The following is a 23427-nucleotide window of genomic DNA, read 5'->3' as shown; positions in this document are numbered from 1 at the left end:
GACAATCCATGAAGTTGCAAAGTCAGACACAACAGAGCGATGATCACTCACTCACTCACTCACACACATGTGTATGTGTTTCTATTGTTTTTATACCCATGAATAGAAATATTGAGACATTAGAAATGCCCATTATATTTTTAATAAAAAAATATTTTTAGAGCAGTTTTAGATTTACAGAAAAATTGAGAAGTTAGTAGACATGTATGTACCTCATATCCAGTTTCCCTTATTAACAGCTTTCATTATTATGATGCATTTATTACAATGAATGAAATAATGTTGATATATATACTATATAAATATATAGCATTGTATATGATAATATATGTAAATATATATCATTATCATTATAATACCATTATTATCAACTGAAGTCCATAATTTATTTAAATATCATTAATTTTAACTTAATTTTCTTTTCCTGTTCGTGATCCCATTCAGAATATCACGCTGTATTCAGTTGCCATGTCTGTTCATGTTCTTCTTGGCATGAGCAGTTTTGCAGACTTCCCATGTTTTTGATGACTTAGTTTTGAGGAGTACTGGCTAGACGCTTTTTAGAATGGATCTCAATTGGAATTTTTCTGATGTTTTTTTCTTGGCAAGACGTGTTATGGATTGTTGGGGGAAGACCTTAGATATAAAATGCCATTTTCATCATATTATATTAGGAGTACATATTATCAGTGCAATGTGGCTGCTGTTCTTGGCCTTTATCACCTGGCTGAGGTAGTGTTTATCACATTTCTTCACTGAAAGTTTACTCTTCTACACACCCATTCCAGATGGCACCCTGTGAAAGAAAGTCAGTGCTTATTCCCCCTCTAAGGAGTATAGAGTTCCATTCCACTTCACTGAGGGCAGACTATCTTCTCCTCTTTATATGAATATATGAAATAATTTACTTTTATTCATATGAAATGGCTATTTATTTTATATTTTGAGTTTGTAACACTCTTGTCTTTTAAATATGAAAATCTAATATCCCAACATTCACCATTTGATATGAGAATCTCAGAGAATACTATGGAATTCTTTCTGGAGACAAAGCTCCATAGGTGTTTTGAAATTCTGCATATCTTTTCAGAAGAGACACTATTTCCTTTTTGCTCTATTCAGGGATGCTTGGACAGCGAACAATCTTATAGATAATATCTCCCTCCAGAGCAGAGGGCAGATTTATTTATACCCCATATAAAAGGTTTGTGTTTCCTAAGCTCAAGTGTGATAAAAGCCGACCGTGGGCGGCATCCATCTGTGCCTCACTGCATCACCTCTCAGGGACTAAGAGTCAGGGTTAACTGGTGCTCATGTTCACTGTTGTGCTCTAAGTGATACATCTCTTTTTCTTTGACACCGGAGTTTCATGTCTTCTGCAAGGATTCATAAAATGGCAACATATTAACTTGTTAGCTTACAATAAGTGAAAGTGAAGTCCTTAAGTCGTGTCCGACTTTTTGTGACCCCATGGACTGTAGCCTACCAGGCTCCTCTGTCCTTGGGATTTTCCAGGCAATAGTACTGAAGTGAATTGCCATTTCCTTTTCCAGGGGATCTTCCCAACCCAGGGATCGAACCCGGGTCTCCTGCATTGTAGACAGACGCTTTACCATCTGAGCCACCAGGGAAGTCACAGTGGAAAATTCTTCAAGAGATGGGAAAACCAGACCACCTAACCTGCCTCTTGAGAAATCTATATGCAGATCAAGAAGTAACAGTTAGAACTGGACATGGAACAATAGACTGATTCCAAATAGGAAAAGGAGTACGTACATGAAGGCTGTATATACTGTCACCCTACTTATTTAACTTATATGCAGAGTACATCATGAGAAACGCTGGGCTGGAAGAAGCACAAGCTGAAATCTAGATTGCCAGGAGAAAGATCAATAACCTCAGATATGCAGATGATACCACCCTTATGGCAGAAAGTGAAGAGGAACTACAAAGCCTCTTGATGAAAGTGAAAGAGGAGAGTTAAAAACTGGGCTTAAAGCTCAACATTCAGAAAATGAATACCATGGCATCTGGTCCCATCACTTCATGGGAAATAGATGGAGAAACAGTGGAGGGCCTTTATTTTGGGGGGCTCCAAAATCACTGCAGATGGTGACTGCAGCCATTAAACTAAAAGATGCTTATTCCTTGGAAGGAAAGTTATGACCAACCTAGACAGCACATTGAAAAACAGAGACTACTTTGCCAACAAAGGTCTGTCTAGTCAAGGCTATGCTTTTTCCAGTGGTCATGTATGGATGTGAAAGTTGGACTGTGAAGAAAGCTGAGCACTGAAGAATTGATGCTTTTGAACTGTGGTGTTGGAGAAGATTCCTGAGAGTCCCTTGGACTGCAAGGATATCCAACCAGTGCATTCTGAAGGAGATCAGCCCTGGGATTTCTTTGGAAGGAATGATGCTGAAGCTGAAACTCCAGTACTTTGGCCATCTCATGTGAAAAGTTGACTCATTGGAAAAGACTCTGATGCTGGGAGGGATTGGGGGCAGGAGGAGAAGGGGATGACAGAGGATGAGATGGCTAGATGGCATCACTGACTCGATGGACGTGAGTCTGAGTGAACTCCGGGAGTTGGTGATGGACAGGGAGGCCTGGCGTGCTGCGATTCATGGGGTTGCAAAGAGTCGGACACGGCTGAGCTACTGAACTGAACTGAACTGAAGTAAGGCAAAATTGCACTCCTTCACAGTTTGAGGCCACCCAACCAATGACTCACATACACACACAATGTTTACAAACCAGTAAGTCGGCTATGTATATCGAGTTGTGTCATAGCTCTAAGGTACTGTCTGTTCAGCAGCCAGCCCCTCACATCTCTGTGCTGATGGCAACACTTTCAGAATCATTTATAGGAACCTCAGATTTCTACTGGCTGATGGTGGCCCCAGAGCTAGCCAGTTTCTTGCTCCAAGGGTGCTGTGCATTGCTCACAGAGGTCCTGCTCCCTGGAGCAGAGAAGTGCTGGGTTATGAGAAAGAGCAAAGAAAACATCTTTCTCTCCCATTTCATAGTCGACACAATCGGCTACATGGACCCAAGTCCACTTCCTTAGCCTAGGATCCCCCAAAAGTTCCATACCTACATGTGTCTTTTCTCTGCAACACAGTTTAAAAAATATTTGGGAAGAGCCAGAAAAATGTCACCCACGAGGCTCATAAATAACCCTTCCCCAGTCTAATGCTTTTCTATAGACAACAATGTGTAATGAGGTTGCTGCAGATGCAGCTCTGTGTATCATTGAGGGTTCTTTCAGTTATGAATAATAGAAGCCACCACAAAATTGATTTAAGTTACAGAAGGAGTTTACTTTTTTAACCTATAGAGTATGTTTAAAAACAAACAAACAAAAAAAGCAATCTTTCAAAGCTCGATCCAGTAGCTTAAACATATACTCAGCCTGCTGTTCTTACTGTCCATCTCTTCTCAGCCTGCAGGGGGTCAGCTTCCTCACGACTAACTATACGTGTGGCTTCAAGATGTTTTCAAGCAGCTACCAGGGCCGGAGGCTCTCTCATTTTCTCATTTATATTTGTGAATGAAAGAGAACTTGTTTCTCTCCACAGTCTCAAAACAAAAATCTTAGGCTTCACTTCATCCTTTGTGTCCATCTTGAACCAATCACTTTGACACGGGCATCTGTTTCCAAAGATTATTTTAGATCAGGGAGAGAACGGGGGATAATTCCACTGAAACCACTGGCAATGCACAATGCACTATGAGAGGCATAGAGTGCACACCAGAGAGGGAAATATTATATGCATGCGCTTCAGTTGTGTCCGACTGTTTGCGGCTCCACCAGGCTGCACTGGCCACAGGATTCTCCAGGCAAGAATACTGGAGAGGGTTATCCATGCCCTTCTTCAGGGAATTTTCCTGACACAGGGATGGAACCCACATTTCTTACATCCCTTGCATTGGCAGGTGGGTTCTTTATAACTAGCGCCACCTGGGAAGCCCAAATATATTATTACTCTGATATAAATCACTGTGACTAGGCAGCCAGGAGGATCTCTTCAGCTACCAACTAGATGTGGCCCTTAGTACATGACTGAGATTCAGCTTAATGATTACATTTGCAAGACAAAGGTAATTATTCCCGAAGCTCTCTTTCTATACACACACATACCACTTATCTAGCATATTTCACAGTGCTATTTTATATCTCAAATAATGTAGTGAAGGTAAAAAAAAAAAAAGATTGGAAAATAATGAAGCTTGCAAGCATTATATACATTTGATCTCTCATCGAACATCAAAATATACTCCCCGTTTGTCAGATTTGTATTTAAATGAGGCCAACTGCTCCTACATTATCTAGTAATCATCAATCAGCTTCACATATTTCAGAGTCAATTTTTTTTTCTCTCCTTTCTGTCCTTCTGAAATCTCCTGCAATTATCAGATATTTTCTGCTCAGGCAGTAAAATCTGTTTCTCTAACGCCAAGGAAACAATTATTTAGAGCTCACCGCACACAGAGAGGGACAACATGTGTATGTATGAGATGGATAGAATGCAATATCAATCAATATTGTAATGCCAGGCACACAGGAGAAAATAAATAGTAGGTGATTTGATTACACTTTCCTTCCAAGTATCAAATGCTCTTTAAAATTTCTTACTGAAACTACTCTTTATCTTTCCCATTAGATAAGGTATTGGTATTAGCCAAGAAAGTAATGGTTTTGTATGTGTAGTCCAATAAATAGAGCTTAAAAGTTTATTATCAAACATATTGCACGCTGCAGTAAAAGTGATCTATACTCCTGGAACCTATTCAGCACACAGAAAAACGCTGAAGGGCCAAGATGGGTGTTTGTCAACCCCCTGGAAAGGCAGCTCTTCACAGAAGGAAACGTCAGCTTGCCGGAATACATTCTTCTTTCACTCAAATACGAAATCAGTTCCAATTGAAAGTGCTTTGGAAAACATGCTATGCAAATAGAATGGATTTAGCATTTACTGAATGAATCAAATCCAGGCTCTGAGTAGGAGCCTGGATCTTGGACCCACAACACTGAAACTTGAATTCTGATTCCATTAATTTCCTTTTAATTCTTATCTTCACAGTCCTATGGCTCCCTTTGCTCCAGTATCAGAAATTGCACTCTGGTTGCTGACAATGGCTTTCTTGTTTATACATATGCATTGCCTTGCTTGCCCAGTGTCTAAAAAAAGGGCTGAACCAACAGTAAAGGTGTTGAGAATTTTTACACTAAAACTCAGATGTGAGTCTCTCTAGACAATGCCGAGCTCTGGTCCTTCTGGATTCTTCTTCTCACAGGAAACTGTCCTCAGGATTGAGTAGTGTCTGCCCATCACAGACAGAGTGGGGGCCCAAGCAAGTCTGTCTCTCTGTGCTTCTCGCAGGCTCCTGATGGACGCTCAAGCACCAACAGAGGTTTCTCCACATGCTTACGCTGTTGCTTTTCTTACAGGAGAAATATTATTACTCTGTGCCTATGTTACACAGAAGAAAGGGAGGACATCAAGTACAAAAGGGAAGCAATCATTTCCTTTGTGGTTGTTTGATAAGCGAAAAAAAAAAATTAAGTGAGTGCTTATTTAGGAAAGTATTCTAGCACATTCTTTCATTTACTTTCCCACCTTTGATCCATAAGGCATTCTACTAACCCTGTCCTAGTTAAACCAAAATTCAAATTGAAGGGTTTTATTCCTGCCCTATCCTGCATATGAGGTGTTCTCCCTGGTGGCTCAGCTGGTAAAGAATCCACCTGCAAAGCGGGAGACCTGGGTTCAATCCCTGGGTTGGAAAGATCCCCTGGAGAAGGGAAAGGCTTCCCACTCCAGTATTCTAGCCTGGAGAATTCCACGGACACAGTCCACAGGGTTGCAAAGAGTTGGACAGGACTGAGCGACTTCGACTTTCACTTCACAGGTGTTCTCCTCCTTTTATTTACACAGTTCTCAGTTCCCACATGACCTTGCCATTCTCTCATACTCTTAAGATCACGAGTCACTTCATTGACAGGCGATATCCTGTCTCCTCTATGAAGCCTCTATCATATCCACAATTAATTGGAAAGTAATGGTAACCATGGTGAGTCTCTCAAATAGGCAGCTGATGTCTTATTTAAATTCTTGTCTTATTACCCCCTCATGATTACAAACTTCAGGGAATCAGCTCCAGTTACTGAGTTTCCTCCCTGACGTGCATACTCGATAATCTTTGATTTCCTGGTGGATTCTTATTCAAACAGCAAAAAGGCAGAGATGTTGTCATATCTTGATGTGTTGGCAAGTTTAGAACAGTGAAGCCACTCAGCACATACTCTGTCCCCCTTTCTTTTGTGTCTTTTCTCTCCTCTCCTGCACAGTTTGAAGTATCATCCAGACACTCACACATCTTGCACCCACATCTTGGGCCAGTCTGGTAAATCCCCTGGATCCAACCCCATAGGCATGATATGAATTTTCTCTTACAATAGACAATACAATGAGTAATTGAACATGTGTAAACATATAAAGCCACTAGAGAAAAGTGATCCCTAAGGATAAAGACGGCTCAATGTGTTTTGAAAACATGCAGCAGGAAGACAATGCCACAGGGGGTTCACCAGAAAATTCCATTTTATTTCCATAGCTTCTTAAGTAGCTAAGATTTAAATATTTGGATTTGGGAGCTTTACTCTTTGCTATGTGGCCTGTTATGTTTAGTGTCTGTCTTTTTATACTATAACGTCAAAAAGAAATTGTCAAGTTTCACCCTTGAGCAAAGCACATCCGGTATTTCTCGTGTTTTGCTGAAGATCTTTTTTAAGAGACAGAAAATCTCCTAAGATGAAGAACCTTCCAGAACTCATAGATCTAATTTGACTCTTTGAGCTGGAGAACAATGCTGTCTTTCTTACCATATTTGGGTGTTTGAAAGGAGTCTACTCCTTGCTCCAAACAGAAATAATTGACATGCACAAAAAAAGCAGCATCACTGAAGACCTCCCAAAAAGTTTGGAGTTTAGTTCTGTGTGGTTTATTTTTATTCTTGTTTTACTCAAGCTGGTTTGCTATTCCATAAGCATATGCACCATATGTGACCGAAGACTGCTAAAAGCACTTTTAAACAGAAATCCCAAAAAGGAAGAAATAAAACTAAACAGAAAGAAAATGAAACTAACAGTTCTTTTTAATGTGTGTTTAGAAAGAAAGTCTGATGAGAGAATTAATGTTCCTAAATTCTTGGTAGATATAGTGGTACATTTATAAGGAGTGGGGTTGAAGAGATAAATTTAAAATTATGTTACACATAATTTTACACATAATTTTGAAAACACAGCTCCTTGACTGAGAGTAAAGAATGAACACAAGACCCACTACCTTGTTTTTCTGATAATTGGGTTAGACATTGCATCATCTGGTAGAATATAAAAACACGCGATTGAAATCATCTGACATTTTTCTTTGTTCCTTAACATATTGAAGCTGTGCAGCCCATGAATATGGATTTTAAAATCTAGAAGAAGCCAGATTTTATCAAACAACTCAATAAATCAGGACTTTTGAATGTTTGTCTTGTGGTCACAGAGGGAAGTTTTGGAACTCACGAGCCTTAGTTACAGCTCGTTAAAAGAGAGAAGAGGAATCAATACTTAAGGAATTTGTGAAGATAAATAGCACCCAAAACAGAAAAGCACTCATTAAATGATTTTTGAAATGGACTTGAGACATGTACGCTAATATTTTGTAAATGCTTGTCATTTGAGAGAAGTCTTTTCTCATAGTCATCATTGTGTGGTACAATCAATAGGTTTAGATTTAAACTGGAAATTGAATAAAATAACTCAATGTCACAAGTAAAATTGAGGCAGAGGGCAACACGGGAACTTCCCAAGGCCATTAGCCAAAAAATTAATGTTGATGCTTCCAAGCTCAATCTGGTCTTATACATCAGTTTCTCTAGGTATCACTAACCACTAAATAGGGGAAAACAAAACCCAAAATAAAGCCAAAAAACACCCACATAAGACATTATGTTTGTAATTCACCCTGTTGTCCTTCTTGATCCCATAAACATCTAGCCCACCAAGTAAATAGCTTCATATCTATAGTATATGACACCAAGCTTCATCCTATAAGAGGCTGAATATCATAGGAGTAGACTTGCAAGCTCAGAAGAGAGATAGCCTAAGTGTAAAACTCATCTTAATCATTGTATTAGTATCTATGGCTATGCAATCATTTACCATAAACTTCATGATGGAAAACACTGAATATTACCATCTTGCTCCTTCTGATAGGAGACCCATGCTCTGCAGGGCTGGGTCTTCTGCTTACAGCCTCACAAATCTGCAATCAGGGACTTGACTGGGCTGTGTTACCATGTGAATCTCACGGTCCTTCTCCAAGCTTCTTCAGGTTGTGAGCTGAATTCAGTGTTTGTTGTGGCTTTGGAATTCATGGTGGCTTGCTTCTTCTAAATCAGCAGGAAAACCACTTGCTAAAAGGAGATTCTTTCAAACACTTTCACTTAATCAGGTTGAGTTCACTCAAGATGACCCCCTTTTGCAATTAAATTAAAAAATAATAATTTATTAATGACCTGAATTAAATCAGCAGACCTCCATCACTGTCACATTATATGATTCGGTTCAGTTCAGTTCAGTCGCTCAGTCGTGTCTGACTCTTTGCGATCTCATGAACTGCAGCACACCAGGCCTCCTTGTCCATCAGCAACTCCCGGAGTTCACTTAAACTCACTTCCATCGAGTCAGTGATGCCATCCAGACATCTCATCCTTGGTCGTCCCCTTCTTCTGCCCCCAATCCCTCCCAACATCAGAGTCTTTTCGAATGAGTCAACTCTTCTCATTAGGTAGCCAAAGTACTGGAGTTTCAGCTTTAGCATCATTCCTTCCAAAGAAATCCCAAGGCTGATCTCCTACAGAATGGACTGGTTGGATCTCCTTGCAGTCCAAGGGACTCTCAAGAGTCTTCTCCAACACCACAGTTTAAAAGCATCAATTCTTCAGTGCTCAGCTTTCTTCACAGTCCAACTCTCACATCCATACATGACTACTGGAAAAACCATAGCCTTGACTAGACAGACCTTTGTTGGCAAAGTAACGTCTCTGCTTTTGAATATGCTATCTAGGTTGGCCATAACTTTCCTTCCAAGGAGTAAGCATCTTTTAATTTCATGGCTGCAGTCATCATCTACAGTGATTTTGGAGACCCCAAAAATAAAGTCTGACACTGTTTCCTCTGTTTCCCCATCTGTTTCCCATGAAGTGATGGGAACAGATGCCATGATCTTAGTTTTCTAAATGTTGAGCCTTAAGCCAACTTTTTCACTCTCCTCTTTCACTTTCATCAAGAGGCTTTTTAGTTCCCCTTCACTTTCTGCCATAAGGGTGGTGTCATCTGCATATCTGAGGTTATTGATATTTCTCCTAGCAATCTTGATTCCTGCTTGTGCTTCTTCCAGTCCAGGGTTTCTCATGATGTACTCTGCATATAAGTTAAATAAGCAGGGTGACAATACACAACCTTGACGTACTCCTTTTCCTTTTTGGAACCAGTCTGTTGTTCCATGTCCAGTTCTAACTGTTGCTTCCTGACCTGCATATAGGTTTCTCAAGAGGCAGGTCAGGTGGTCTCGTATTCCATCTCTTTCAGAATTTTCCACAGTTTATTGTGATCCACACAGTCAAAGGCTTTTGTATATTCAACAAAGCAGAAATAGATGTTTTTCTGGAACTCTCTTGCTTTTTCGATGATCCAGCAGATGTTGGCAATTTGATCTCTGGTTCCTCTACCATTTCTAAAACCATTTTGAACATCTGGAAGTTCATGATTCTGTTAGTTAGCAGTAAGTCATGGGTCTTGCTCACACTCAAGAAAAGGAGATGAATGGTACCAAGTCATGACTCACCTTAAGCTCTGTTTGTGTCAATCGTTTCCAAGATACTCAACCTGGGGCAAGCTATTTACTGTCTCTGAAGCACCTATTTCCAAGTCTGTAGAAGGGAACTAGCAGATGAACCTGCCTGCTATGATTGTTTTGAGGATAAAATTAAAGCATTTATGTAGAGTATTTAGTACTATGACAGCAAATTCTTAGAATGTGTTAGTTCTTGTTGTCAACATGTATACTGTGCAGAATACAAATAATTTTAAACAAATTTTGAGTTGAATCATTTTTGAATAGTTAGGCTATGTATCTGTTTATACATACATATTTTACTATATATATGTGTGTGTGTGTGTACATATGTGTGTGTGTGTGTGTGCACATATGGGGCTTTCCTGGTGGTTCAGGGATAAATAATCTTCTTGCCAATGCAGGAGACACAGGTTCAATCCCTGGGTAGGGAAGATCCTCTGGAGAAGGAAATGACAACCCATTCCAGTATTTTTCTCAGGGAAATCTTGTGGATAGAGGAGTCTGGCAGGCTATGTAGTCCATGGGGTTGCAAAAGACTCAGACACAACTTAGTGATTAAATGACAATAACAATGTGCATATGTATACATTTATATTCATATGTATTCACTTACATGAGGGAGTCTCATCAAACCTTTATTATCAAGTCTTAAAGTCTAGTCAAGGCTATGGTTTTTCCAGTGGTCATGTATGGATGTGAGAGTTGGACTGTGAAGAAGGCTGAGCCCTGAAGAATTGATGCTTTTGAACTGTGGTGTTGGAGAAGACTCTTGAGAGTCCCTTGGACTGCAAGGAGAGCCAACCAGTCCATTCTGAAGGAGATCAGCCTTGGGATTTCTTTGGAAGGAATGATGCTAAAGCATCATAAAGTACTGAAACTCCAGTACTTTGGCCACCTCATGTGAAGAGTTGACTCATTGGAAAAGACTCTGATACTGGGAGGGATTGGGGGCAGGAGGAGAAGGGGATGACCAAGGATGAGATGGCTGGATGGCACCACTGACTCGGTGGACGTGAATCTGAGTGAACTCCGGGAGTTGGTGATGGACAGGGAGGCCTGGCGTGTTGCGATTCACGGGGTCGCAAAGAGTTGGACACGACTGAGCAACTGAACTGAACTGAAGGTCAACTATGGGGAGAAATATAAATTAAATTAACAAATTGCCTTCTCTTTAATTTGTAAGTGTAAAATCCTTTGAATAAAATGATAAAACCTTATTTATAAGATTCTGATAAATAGAAGGGTTTCCCAAGTTGTGTTTCACAAAACTTTTATTAGATGGACAAAATTGTAAAGGGACCACGTGGTCAAACAAATTCAGGATATTTGGATTTAAATAGCATTTTAAGGTTTTCTTACTTCAGGCAAAATTTCTGAGATGTCATTGAGCATGGAACCCCTGTTTTCATTTCTGAGCATCTTCCTGGGCTTCTATTCCTGAAAAAGGCCTTGCAGGAAACTCGGAGCTGCATGGGCTAGTTCACACAGAAGGGGAAACATATGTCTGCAATCATGATGATTTCCCTTTTTAGGTCTTCTGTATCTCTGCACGATGATTCATTTTTCTCTTAGTGTTTGAGCACTTACCACCTGACTCCTGTGTGCCAAGTTATCATACACTAAAGCTTCATGTTTTTCCTAAATTCATATGTTCAAGTCCTACGGCCCCAAAATGATGGTATTTGGAAATAGTGTTTTGGGATATGATAAGGGTTAGAGGAGGTTGTAACGGTGTCTTGGTCCAATGGGCTTAATGCCTTTGAAAGTAGAGTACCAGAGAGCTTGTTCACTCTTTCTTTGCACACACAAGTTGAAAACAGGCCATGTGAACAAATGGTGTGAAACATCTGTCTGAAAGCCAGGAAGAAAGCTCTCACCAGGATCTGACTCTGCTGGCACTCTGAACTCGGACTCCCAGCCTCCAGAATTGTGAAAAACAAATCTCTATTGTTTAAGCCACCCAGTCTGTGGCATTTTGCTATGGCAGTCTGAGCACACTTATGGACAAATAAAGTCTGTAAGTTTCCTTTCATGTTCACAATATCACTCAGAGACAAATAATCCAGGCTTCTGTTTTAGAGGCTCAGGAAGGCTATTAAATTTAACCACGTTTCATGAGTAAAAAGAGTCAGGAGTTAAACTCAAATCTTCCTAAGCCTGTGTACGTTTTATCACATCACATCATTAATACCTTTCTAGCCTGAGAATGATGGTTTATTGTGACCTAGTGTCGAGATAGAACAGCACATAGCATGGACACTAATTAAACATTACCCCCTGCCTAGAAAGGGCTTCCCAGGTGGCTCAGTGTTAAGAAGTCTGCCCGCCAATGCAGGAGATACAATAGATATGGGTTCAGCCCCTGGGTTGGGAAGATTCCCTGGAGGAGGAGATTACAACCCAATCATCTCATCGACAGTCCATGGGGTCTCAAAGAGTTGAACACAACTGAGAAACTGTATGAAATGTGCTTAACAAAAGGACTTGAAGCAAAATAAACATTTTAAACCTTTAAATCACAAATACATGCCTTCGTGAGGGTTTTTATATACATTGAATTCCAATATATGTTCAATAACACTTCAATGAGCTTCCAATACATTTGCATATGAATGCAGTCTCTGTGATACCCTGGCAATGAGAAGAGTGAGAAACATTTTAGTTCACTGCAAAAACAAGTCTTCAGTTTTCACAATCACACTATATAATCAATTGTACCATAATGGTTTTGAAAAAAATCTTTTTCAACTCAAGCTTCATGGGAAGGAATATACATGAAAATTAAAAAAAAAATAAAACATCTATTCAGTATGAATAAAGGAGCAGTAAGCTGACTTTTTTTTTTAATGGAGGAAAAGCAGAAATAAAAATGTTGCAAGCTGATGACTTTTAACAAAGAATTTCTAATCTTTCTGTTGTTGTACTACATTTTCTTTTGTGAAAATGTCTCTCTTATATTCTTGCATCAGGAAAATACATCATGTCAAACTTCCGGAGGTCTTAGCAGGGTCTAACACCCAGGTGCACCAAGCACTCTGTGGAAAACAAGGCCTGTGACCTCAAATAAAAATAAAAGAGAAAAGAAATGCGAATACTATAAATAAAAACTGTTCTTATGTCTCCCACTATCCCCAAACTGCTGACATGCAGTTTACAAGCTTATTTTACTAACCAAAAACTGACCAAGATATATAGTTCAACTTCTGTGTCTCAACTGCACTTCCTCTCCCTCTTATCCATGTAGACACCTTTGATGTCCACTTTCAGCTGAAGCAATCCCAGTGAAAATCATAGAGTAGGGGGTGGGGGTGGAAGAGCTCAGAAGTATTTATTCCAGATCCTAGAATAACCCCTGAAATATGCACCCATCTTCCCCCGAAACAGTCTTGCCTTTCTTGTGATTGCTTTCAAACAATTATTTCTGAATTTACTACATTTTTTTATTCTTCTTGTGTATTTATCTCAGTGACACAATATGTAGATAAGTTAAAGATATGAAATTTAAAAAAAGAAAAAAAAAACTCTTAGCAAATATCTACTTGGTTACAAAGAAGTTAAGCTAGCTCTTGCCCTCTAGACTTGTGCCATCTGAAATAAATTTCCGTGAAGAGGGAAATTTCTACCCTTTCTCCATTAGATACTTGTGACTGGTGACTGGGCTCATAAAAAGTGGCTAGATTGACTGAGGAACTGTATTTTAAATTTTATTTATTTACATTAAATAAAATTTAAAAAGCTCTATGAATGGCTAGGATGCTGGAAAGCAGGGGAATGTTATATGCTTTCTCTATCATCACTCCTATCAGTAAGGCTAGATTCTAACTAATAGCTCATTAAAGGAAGCAAGAGGTGACTTTCTTCTGCAAAAATTTTTGGGAAAATTTGTCTGAAATGGTCTGGAGATGGGGTGGTATTTATTTCAGGATGTTAGAAACTGCAATGCTACTTTCTGGACCATAGTATCACCCAAGCTGGATGGAGCACCTCGTTCTCACTAAAAGTCAGATGAAGACAATGAAGAAAATAGTAGAGTCCAACTGCTAGCAGTCTGCTAATTATGGTTCCCAGAACTTGGCCCTAGCCCTTCTGCTCACATACCACTGTCTACAACTGGCCTCAGGACTGCCCTAGACTGCAAAGGACAACTGGGAATAGAGACTTTTATTCTGGTAGTTATCTGCTTAGCAAACAACAACAAAAGTTCTATTGTTTTTAAAGTAGGGGGAAATGGAGATGGAAATGACCATCAGTCTCTTCATTCAGTAAGAAGAAATATAAACTTGAAGGGATAGAAGAAAGGATTTATGGAGGAAAAAGGCACAAGAGGAAAAAAATGGCTCTAAAGATGAAGTATTATCACTTGGTAAGAGACCCCAAGATGACTTCCATTTTATATTTGTAAACTTTACCGTGATAAATTTGGAAACAGCTATGTGTAATTGCCAGAAATTCAGAGTATATGTTTCCTTTTGATGCTATCTTTGAAGATATCCCGGGGATCCCAATTTTCCTTCAGATTATGGGCTATTGTTCAATGCACTTCAGCATCCTCATGCATACACACACACAAAAATAGCTTTTCAGTTCTGAATTCCACCAACAGCTAATGCTTTAATGCTTAATGGACAATTTCTCTACTTTTAGATAGATCAGAAAGCAACTTGGGTTAATGCAGAGAAACAATGGCAGTCCTGAGTAAGCAAAGTGTAATATATAGCATTTTTCCTTTTAACTGTATCATCTGCTCTGGGATTTTCTGATTGTTTTCAGAATCCTCTTATCCTGTGCTACTTCAAGTATGGTCCACCAACCAGAGCCTTTCTACGAAATGAGAAGAGCTCATTACAAACCCTGTAGCAGCGTGACGGAACAAAAATATGTCTGTTAAATCTAATAATAAAACATGGGGGCTTATATTTTGTGTGTCTTTTATTTCATTTTCTAGTAACTTTTATTAGATTCTTAAAAAGTTACAGTCTTGGATGTGTTGGAAATTTAAAATAAAAAATAAAATATCTGGATATTCATCTAGAGTAGTTTGAGAAACAGATATAACTGTACCTTCCTACTTTGTCTTTTTGCTAAGGAATAAAATTTACCAGCAAAGCTTCATTTGCCACAATAAAAACATTGCTATTTCACAAACGTTAAAAAAATATGAGGGAAACCACAGAAATAACCAAACATCCAAACAGAAACTCTCCTAATTCGCCAGGCACCCATGCCCAGCCTCTGTCTCCAAGGAGTGTACTCCTGCTGATCTGTTTAGTTTAATTTGGTACTTCATCTGAAAATTATAAGACACATGGAAAAAATCTAGATTACACATTCAAATAGCACTGTGAAAAGGAAACTCCCAGAGCTGGGCGGTTGCTAAGGAAAAAGCCACCGTCCACGTGTACCCTTGCCTTGGGACCACGTCACAGCGTTCAGTCCCTCTCTGCTGACTCACCCACCACCAACTAAACATACACACGCAAGGTGCACAGTCCAAGCACCCGCACAGAGTGCATCTGCTTAGGCCCGATTTCTCATTATCGCTCACGGCTTTCTCCCTCAAATCCTAAAATTAAGTTGAGAAGAGTAGAAGATACCAAACCTTGAAGAGATTCTAGAGATCAGAAAAGCAGGACCACAATTTAAAATATACCCTTTCTATTTAAAAAGTCTACATCAATGTGCAAGAGTACTGAATTTATGTTTCTTTATGTTTCAGAATATTTATAAAATTCCTGTCTTCTGTGCGATTTTTCAGATTGTCTTAATCCGCTTGGACTGCTATAAGAAGAGTAGTATCAGTGTGTGGTTCATAAGCAAGAAACATTTATTTCCCATAGTGCTGGAGGTTGGGAAGTCAAGGTCGTGGTGCTGGGCGATTTGATGTCATATGAGGACTCCTTTTCTGAAGGTCACTTTTTACTTGTAACCTCACATGGCAGAAGGGCCAAGAAAATTTTCATGAGCCTCTTGTGTATGCAGGGCTGCATGCTAAGTCGCTGCAGTATTTGACTCTGTGCAACCGCATGGACTGTAGCCCGCCAAGCTCCTCAATCCATGGGATTTTCCAGGCAAGAATAGTGGAGTGGGGTTTCATGCCCTTCTCCAGGGGATCTTACCTACCCAGGGATGGAAACTGAGCCTATTCTGTCTCCTGCATTGGTAGGCAGGTTCTTTGACACTAGCTCCACCTGGGAAAACCCCGAGTCTCTTGTATCAGCACATGAATCTCGTTCCTAAAGTCTCCACCCTCATGGCCTAATCACTTCCCAAAGGCTCCACCTAAAAGTACCATCATATTAAGGGTTAAGTCTTCAACACATGAATTTTGGGAGATGTCAACCTTCTATCCACAGTCAGTCAGTCAGTCAGTTCAGTCACTCAGTCGGGTCCGACTCTTTGCAACCCCATGAATCACAGCATGCCAGGCCTCCCTGTCCATCACCAACTCCTGCAGTTCACTCAGATTCACATCCATCGAGTCAGTGATGCCATCCAGCCATCTCATCCTCTGTCGTCCCCTTCTCCTGCCCCCAATCCAATAAGTCAACTCTTCGCATGAGGTGGCCAAAGTACTGGAGTTTCAGCTTTAGCATCATTCCTTCCAAAGAAATCCCAGGGTTGATCTCCTTCAGGATGGACTGGTTGGATTTCCTTGCATTCCAAGGGACTCTCAAGAGTCTTCTCCAACACCACAGTTCAAAAGCATCTATTCTTTGGCGCTCAGCCTTCTTCACAGTCCAACTCTCGCATCCATACATGACCACTGGAAAAACCATAGCCTTGACTATATGGACCTTAGTCGGCAAAGTAATGCCTCTGCTTTTGGAAATGCTATCTAGGTTGGTCATAGAAAAATACACAGGTGAAAAGTTTAAAAAAAAATGTAACATAGCTTTTTAAATTTGTTTCTTCTTTGTCTATGGAGGAAAGATGGATTGAGAGAGAGAGCGTATTATCCTCTAGATTTTATAATTAAGTCACTCTAAAAATTGTCTCAAATACATTTTTCCCACATCTCATCTTCCCATGTACGTGTTGTCTCTTATCCTGACTACTTATCTTTATGCATACCTATCTTAAACGTTTCTAAATAGTTGCTTCTGCCCTCATGCCCTTATCTTATGTTCCTTGATGACGGGAGCTATGTCTTCTTCAGCCTTGTGTATCTAGATCATTATATAGGGTCTGGCCCTCGGAAGGCACTCAGTAAATATTTTCCAATTGAAAGTTTTCCTCCTTCTCTTTTCCTGATCAAGCGTTTAGATAATATTTTGCTGGGCCAGCTGAATTTGCAGAGTACCTCTTCTAACACTCCTTTTCCTTTCAAATCATTAAAGCAATTAAGTGTGAATACACACACATAACCCCATTTATTAGATGTGAAAAGAGCAAAATGAATTAGAATACTAACAATTTCTCTTCCCTTCTTGGTGCCAGACCATAATATCTTCATAATCAGGGAATAGTTTCTAAGACAAGTCTGCTGACAACAAACATGTTACTGAACTTACTTATATTCATGTTAAGAGCATGATGCATAGATACCCAGTTTTGGTTGCTTAGTTTATTTCTAAAAGGAACTTGCACGGGTAAAACCATACCTCAAAGCATCCTTGGAACTGTACGTGACTCATTGCATCAGTGCTAATTCCCAACTTTTATGGTTCTTTCATTCCCATCTCTACATTCCTGTCCATTAGAGTTGGGTAGCTTTACTCTGCTCCATCTCCCCAAAAGCAATTGAATCAGACAAAGGATACTTATCTCACTGGTGGTTTATACCATTCTAAGATGGAGGAAAAGAACAAGATGTGCTGCTAATTTTGGCTTAAAGTATTTTAACTTACATAGGGAGACACATTTATTAAACTGCATTATTCTTCTTGATGAGTCATTTGCACTGGTTAAAAGACTATTTTTGATTCACAATATATTCTGAGTCAAACATATTAACTCTTTGAACACTGACCATTAATTTCAACTGGGCTTTTTCTAACTGCCATTTTATAAGGGGGAGTCAAGTGAGAAGGGAACATAATTTCTACAGAAAAAAAAAAAAAAAGTCATTTTGAACCCAGGGTGCAAGAGTAGAATATTCAATCAAATCTTTAATTTGCATATTCAAAAAATCCAGAAATTTGGTACCCAGCTCACATTCTAATTTATAGATAATATTTTATTTTAATGAATTTATGTTATTTGCATAACTTCGATGATTTTGTTTGCTATCTACATTTTAGAGAGCCTTTATAATACAGGGCATTCTTTTGTTTTCAGTCTTGGGTTGAGCTAGGAGACTTGGTTTCCTAAATCATGTGACATTTTGAAAGATAAGACTCAAAAAACCCTGTTTTCTAGATGCCTATTTGCACAATTAACTGTCTTGATTTTGCTTCTTCCTAGCTCCTAGCAGGCATCCTTGGTGTCCTTAGGCTTGAGACTGCATCACACCAATTTTTACCTCTCTTTTCACTTGGCCATCTTCCCTCTGTATATGTCTATATCTCCGTTTTCTTTTTGTGAGGACCCTGATTCATTGTATTACAACAGACTTAACCCAGTATAACATCATCATAACTGTGCTTGCAAAGACTCTATTTCCACAAAGGACATTAAAAGAAGTATTTGATAAATGATGCTGAGAAAATAAATTTAAGCCTATCTAGTTATATAAGGGTGTGCTACACTCTCTTTTGATGGGCAATCTCATTCTCAAAGGTACGGCACTCACTAATGGAGGGAGTGACTTGGTGTCCCCACAGTCCTGAAAGTACAAAAACATTGCTATGTTTCTAATGTAGTTAAGAATTACACGGATTATTGATAAAAATTGTGGGCAATCAAGTCAGAATGCCCAATTTCAACATGCTTTTCTACCATTCACTAACTAGCACATCATCTAGTAATTTCCCTTCTCTGTGCCTCAGTTTCACCTTCAGGAAAAATGGGGAAGTGAATAGGATATCCTCCGGAGAGTTGGGAGAATGAAAGGAGATGATGCATGGAACACGTTTAGAACAGTGGGCAATGAGACGGCTCCCAAGATTGGTATTATCACTGCTGCTGTTGTTGCTGTTGCTTTGTTTTCTAAGGAACTTCAAGATGCTCTCTGCTGTCATGTTCATTAGGTAAATGTACCTGCTCTTAGCCTTTGATTCTCTTCTTCTCAGTTCTTATCCCCAACCTGATTGCAAGAAGCAGTATCAACAAAGCTATGCTCAAAGGAGATGCCATCCATCCTACTGTTGGAATACCATGAGTCAGTACTCACTACCTCACTACGTGGCCTAAACACCACATCACGTACTCTCCACTTATCAGTTGCAGGGTTTTTTGTTTGTTTGTTCATTTATTTTGTTTTGCTTTTTTGCAATTTATATAATAAGGCTTTGGGGATGTTCCTATCAGAAAAGTTTGCTAGCCAAAGGGAAAGTCTATGAACAACTACTCAATATAGTCTGTTGTACCCTTAGATCTTTCTAGAGATTTGCATAACTGTGTTTCTGGATATTTCATAAAATCATGTGCCAGAATTTTACTTTAGCATTTTGTCACTGTTCTACGCTGAAGGACATTATCATAAAAATCCTATTACACTGTCTATTATATTCATTTCAGAGATGCTGTTTATTAGAGCTCATTCAATATATCAGATGTTGTGCTAAACATTTTACATAAATTAGTTCAGAAGTCCTCACTACAGCTCCATGAAGTAGGTGGTAATATCATAGTCATTCTTCTATATACAAGGCTACTGAGATTTATAGATATAAAGTATCTTGCCGAGGATCTCACAGCCAGTAAGGGATGTGGCCAGGATGTAAATTCAGCCAGGGTGCGCTGAGTGGAACAGGGCACCTCAAAATTTCATGTTTACTGAGAATGTTTACTTGAAAATGTTACACTTTTCAGTGTGCAACTCTTTCAACTGCTTGGTTAAATTTCTTTCTGATTTTTCTTTTATTCTTTTTGATGCTATTGTAAATAGATTAGAAGATTTAATACCATCCATAATAAACAGCTCAAAATAAAGACTTGAACATATGACCTAAAAATCTTAAAATTCCTAGAAGAAAATACAGCTTCTTGACATTGGTCTTCAGAATTTTTTATGTTGGATTTGATACTAAAAGCAAAAGCAACAAAAGGAAAAATAATCAAGTGGGACAACATCAGACTAAAAAGTTTCTGCAAAATTGACTTAAATAACCCAGATAACCCAATTAAAAATGGGCAAAGGACCTTGATAGACACATTTTAGAAAGATCCAGGTACATGCAAAGATGCTCAACATCATTATTCATCAGATAAATGAAATCAAAACCACAATGAGACAGCACCTTGTACTTGTTAGGATGCCCATTATTGAAAACAAAGCAAATACTAATGAGATTGTGGAGAAAAGAGAATATTTTTACACTGTTGTAAACTGGTACAGCCACTGTGGAAAGCAGTGTGCAGGTTCCTAAGGAAATTAAAAATAGAACTTCCATATGATCTAGCAATCCCACTTCTGGGTATATATCCAAACGAAATGAAATCATTATCTCAAAAAGATATTTGTATTCCCATGTTCACTGTAGTATTATTCACAGTAGTCAAGTTATGATAAAAAATCTCTGTCAAAGGGTGAATGGATAAAGATGTGGTATATACAGACAATAGACTATTACTCATCCTTTAAAAAGAAGGAAAGAAAGTGAAAAAAAGTGAAAGTGAAGTCGCCAAGTCATGTCCGACTTTTCACCACCCCATGGACTGTAGCCCACCAGGCTCCTCCCTCCATGGGGTTCTCCAGGCAAGAGTACTGGAGCGGGGTGCCATTTCCTTCTCTAGAGGATCTTCCCGACCCCTGGATCAAACGCAGGTCTCTTGCATTCCAGGCAGACGCTTTAACCTCTGAGCCACCAGGGAAGCCCCAAAAGAAGGAAACCCTTCCACTTGTAACAACATGAATGAAACTGGAAGGCATTAAGTGAAAGAAGACGGAAAGACAAGCTGTACCTACATACATACATATAGATGTATATATAACTCATAGAAACAGAGTAGAATGGTGGTTGCTAGGGGCTAAAATGTGGGTTAAAGGGGGAGATTTTGGTAAAAGGGTACAAATCCTCAGTTTAAAGATGAGTAAGATCTGATAATCAAATGTTTAAGAAGATGACTATAATTGATTACACTGTATTGTATACCTGAAATTTGCTAAGTGGAAAAAATTGAAAACTAAGATGATAGTAAATATGTGAAGTGATGGATGTATTAATAAGGTTAATTTTGAGAATCCTTTCACAATGTAAATGTATATTAAATTATCATGTTTACACTTTAAATGTGTTACAATTTCATTTGTTAGATATACCTCAGTTAAGGTGCAGGAAATATGACCTTTAGAAGAAATAAGATTTTGCAGATATATTAATAGATGAAATGATGCCACGGAAGTTTAAGGTGAGTCTAATCTAAAGACTGGTGCCCTTAAAAACCAGTCAATCCCAAAGGAAATCATTCCTGAATATTCATTGGAAGGACTGATGCTGAAGCTGAAGTTTCACTGCTTAGACTACTTGATGCAAAGAACTGACTCATTGGGGCAGACCCTGATGATGGGACAGATTGAAGGCAGGAGGAGAAGGGGGCGACAGAGGAGGAGATGGGTGGATGGCATCACTGGCTCGATGGACATAAGTTTGAGTAAACTCCAGGAGTTGGTGATGGACAGTGCTGCAGTCCATGGGGTCACAAAGAGTCAAACACGACTGAGAAACTGAACTGAACTGAACTGTCCTTAAAAACGTAGAATGCAGGACACATACAGAGGAAAGACGCCACGTGAAAAGACAGGGAGAACTTGCAGTGATGCAGCCTCAAGTCCAGCAATGCAAGGATGCTAGCAACCAGCAGAAACCAGGCAGAGGCGAGAGGGATTCTTCCCTGGGACATCAGAACAAACGCAGCCCTCAGAACACTTTGCCTTCAGATTTCTGGCCTCCAGAACTTGGAGAGAATCAATTTCTCTTGGTTTAAACCAACCAGTTTTTGGTAATCTGTTCTAACAGTCCAAGGAAACTGATACACAAGTGCATGAATAAACAACTAGGGATTTTCTAAATTGTAAAAATATCCGCTATAAATTCAATTGCTTATATTTCAGACACGTTCTCTCAAATATGCTTTGCTGATTGCCGTCATTTTACTAGCTCAGTCTAGAAGCTAATGGTAGCTGCAGTTATTTATTCAAAGTGGAATATTTGTTATTTCCAAGCTATGTACTAAGTACTGATGATTCAAAGATGACTGAAATCCCAATGATTTCTGACCTCAGGGCCTTTAATATAATGTAATGAAAGGAGAGGGCTTTTCTGGTTCAGTGGTAAAGAATCTGCCTGCAATGCAGGAGACCTGTGTTCAGTGCTTGGTTTGGGAAGATCTCCTGGAGAAGGGACAGGCTACTCACTCAGGAATTCTTGCCTGGGAAGTCCCGTGGACAGAGGAGCCTGGTGGGCTATACAATCCATGGGGTGGCACAGAGTTGGACATAACTGATAGCATATTCAAAAGCAGAGACATTACTTTGCCAACTAAGGTCCATCTAATCAAGGCTATGGTTTTTCCAATGGTCATGTATGGATGTGAGAGTCGGTCTGTGAAGAAGGCTGAGCACCGAAGAATTGATGCTTTTGAACTGTGGTGTTGGAGAAGACTCTTTAGAGTCTCTTGGACTGCAAGGAGATCCAACCAGTCCATTCTGAAGGAGATCAACCGGATTTCTTTGGAAGGAATGATACTGAAGATGAAACTCCAGTACTTTGGCCACCTCATGCAAAGAGTTGACTCATTGGAAAAGACTCTGTTGCTGGGAGGGGTTAGGGGCAGGAAAAGAAGGGGACGACGGAGGATGAGATGGCTGGATGGCATCACTGAATCGATGGACGTGAGTCTGAGCGAACTCCAGGAGTTGATGATGGACAGGGAGGCTTGGTGTGCCATGGGGTCACAAAGAGTTGGACACGACTGAGCGACTGAACTCAACTGAGCAACTGAATGTGAGCACACAAGTGAAGAGAGAAAAATCCTAAATATTATCAGTATTGATAAATGAGATCTGCTTTATATTATAAACAATCTATTTTACATTCTTTGATGGGCGCATTAAAACCTAGATTATAATTATGACACAGAGAAAAAATAATTATCTTGACTTGAAGGGATGAATATGGACTCCGTTCACAAGTAGTGCAGTGTACTGACTGCTTTTTCATTTTCAAAATTCTGTACACACACTTCCGACTTTTTATTTATTTCTTTTTCTTCCATTCTCAGATGCTTGGTGCTAGCTATCACTTTAAGGAGATGGAGTCCTGCTTGGTTCCTTGTTCTTTCTACAGTAAAACAAAATGAGAATAAATCCTACAGTAGTTAGTGCTCTGTTTTTAAGGGACTCATTAAAAATAAACAGTAGAGGAGAGGCAATTACTGTTAACAAACATAGACATAAAAACCACAAATA

Source organism: Capra hircus, chromosome 10, assembly GCF_001704415.2.
Source record: "Capra hircus breed San Clemente chromosome 10, ASM170441v1, whole genome shotgun sequence".
In the NCBI taxonomy this organism is placed as follows: Eukaryota; Metazoa; Chordata; class Mammalia; order Artiodactyla; family Bovidae; genus Capra; species Capra hircus.
The sequence above is the reverse complement of the archived record's forward strand: the minus strand, read 5'-3'. Positions refer to the sequence as shown.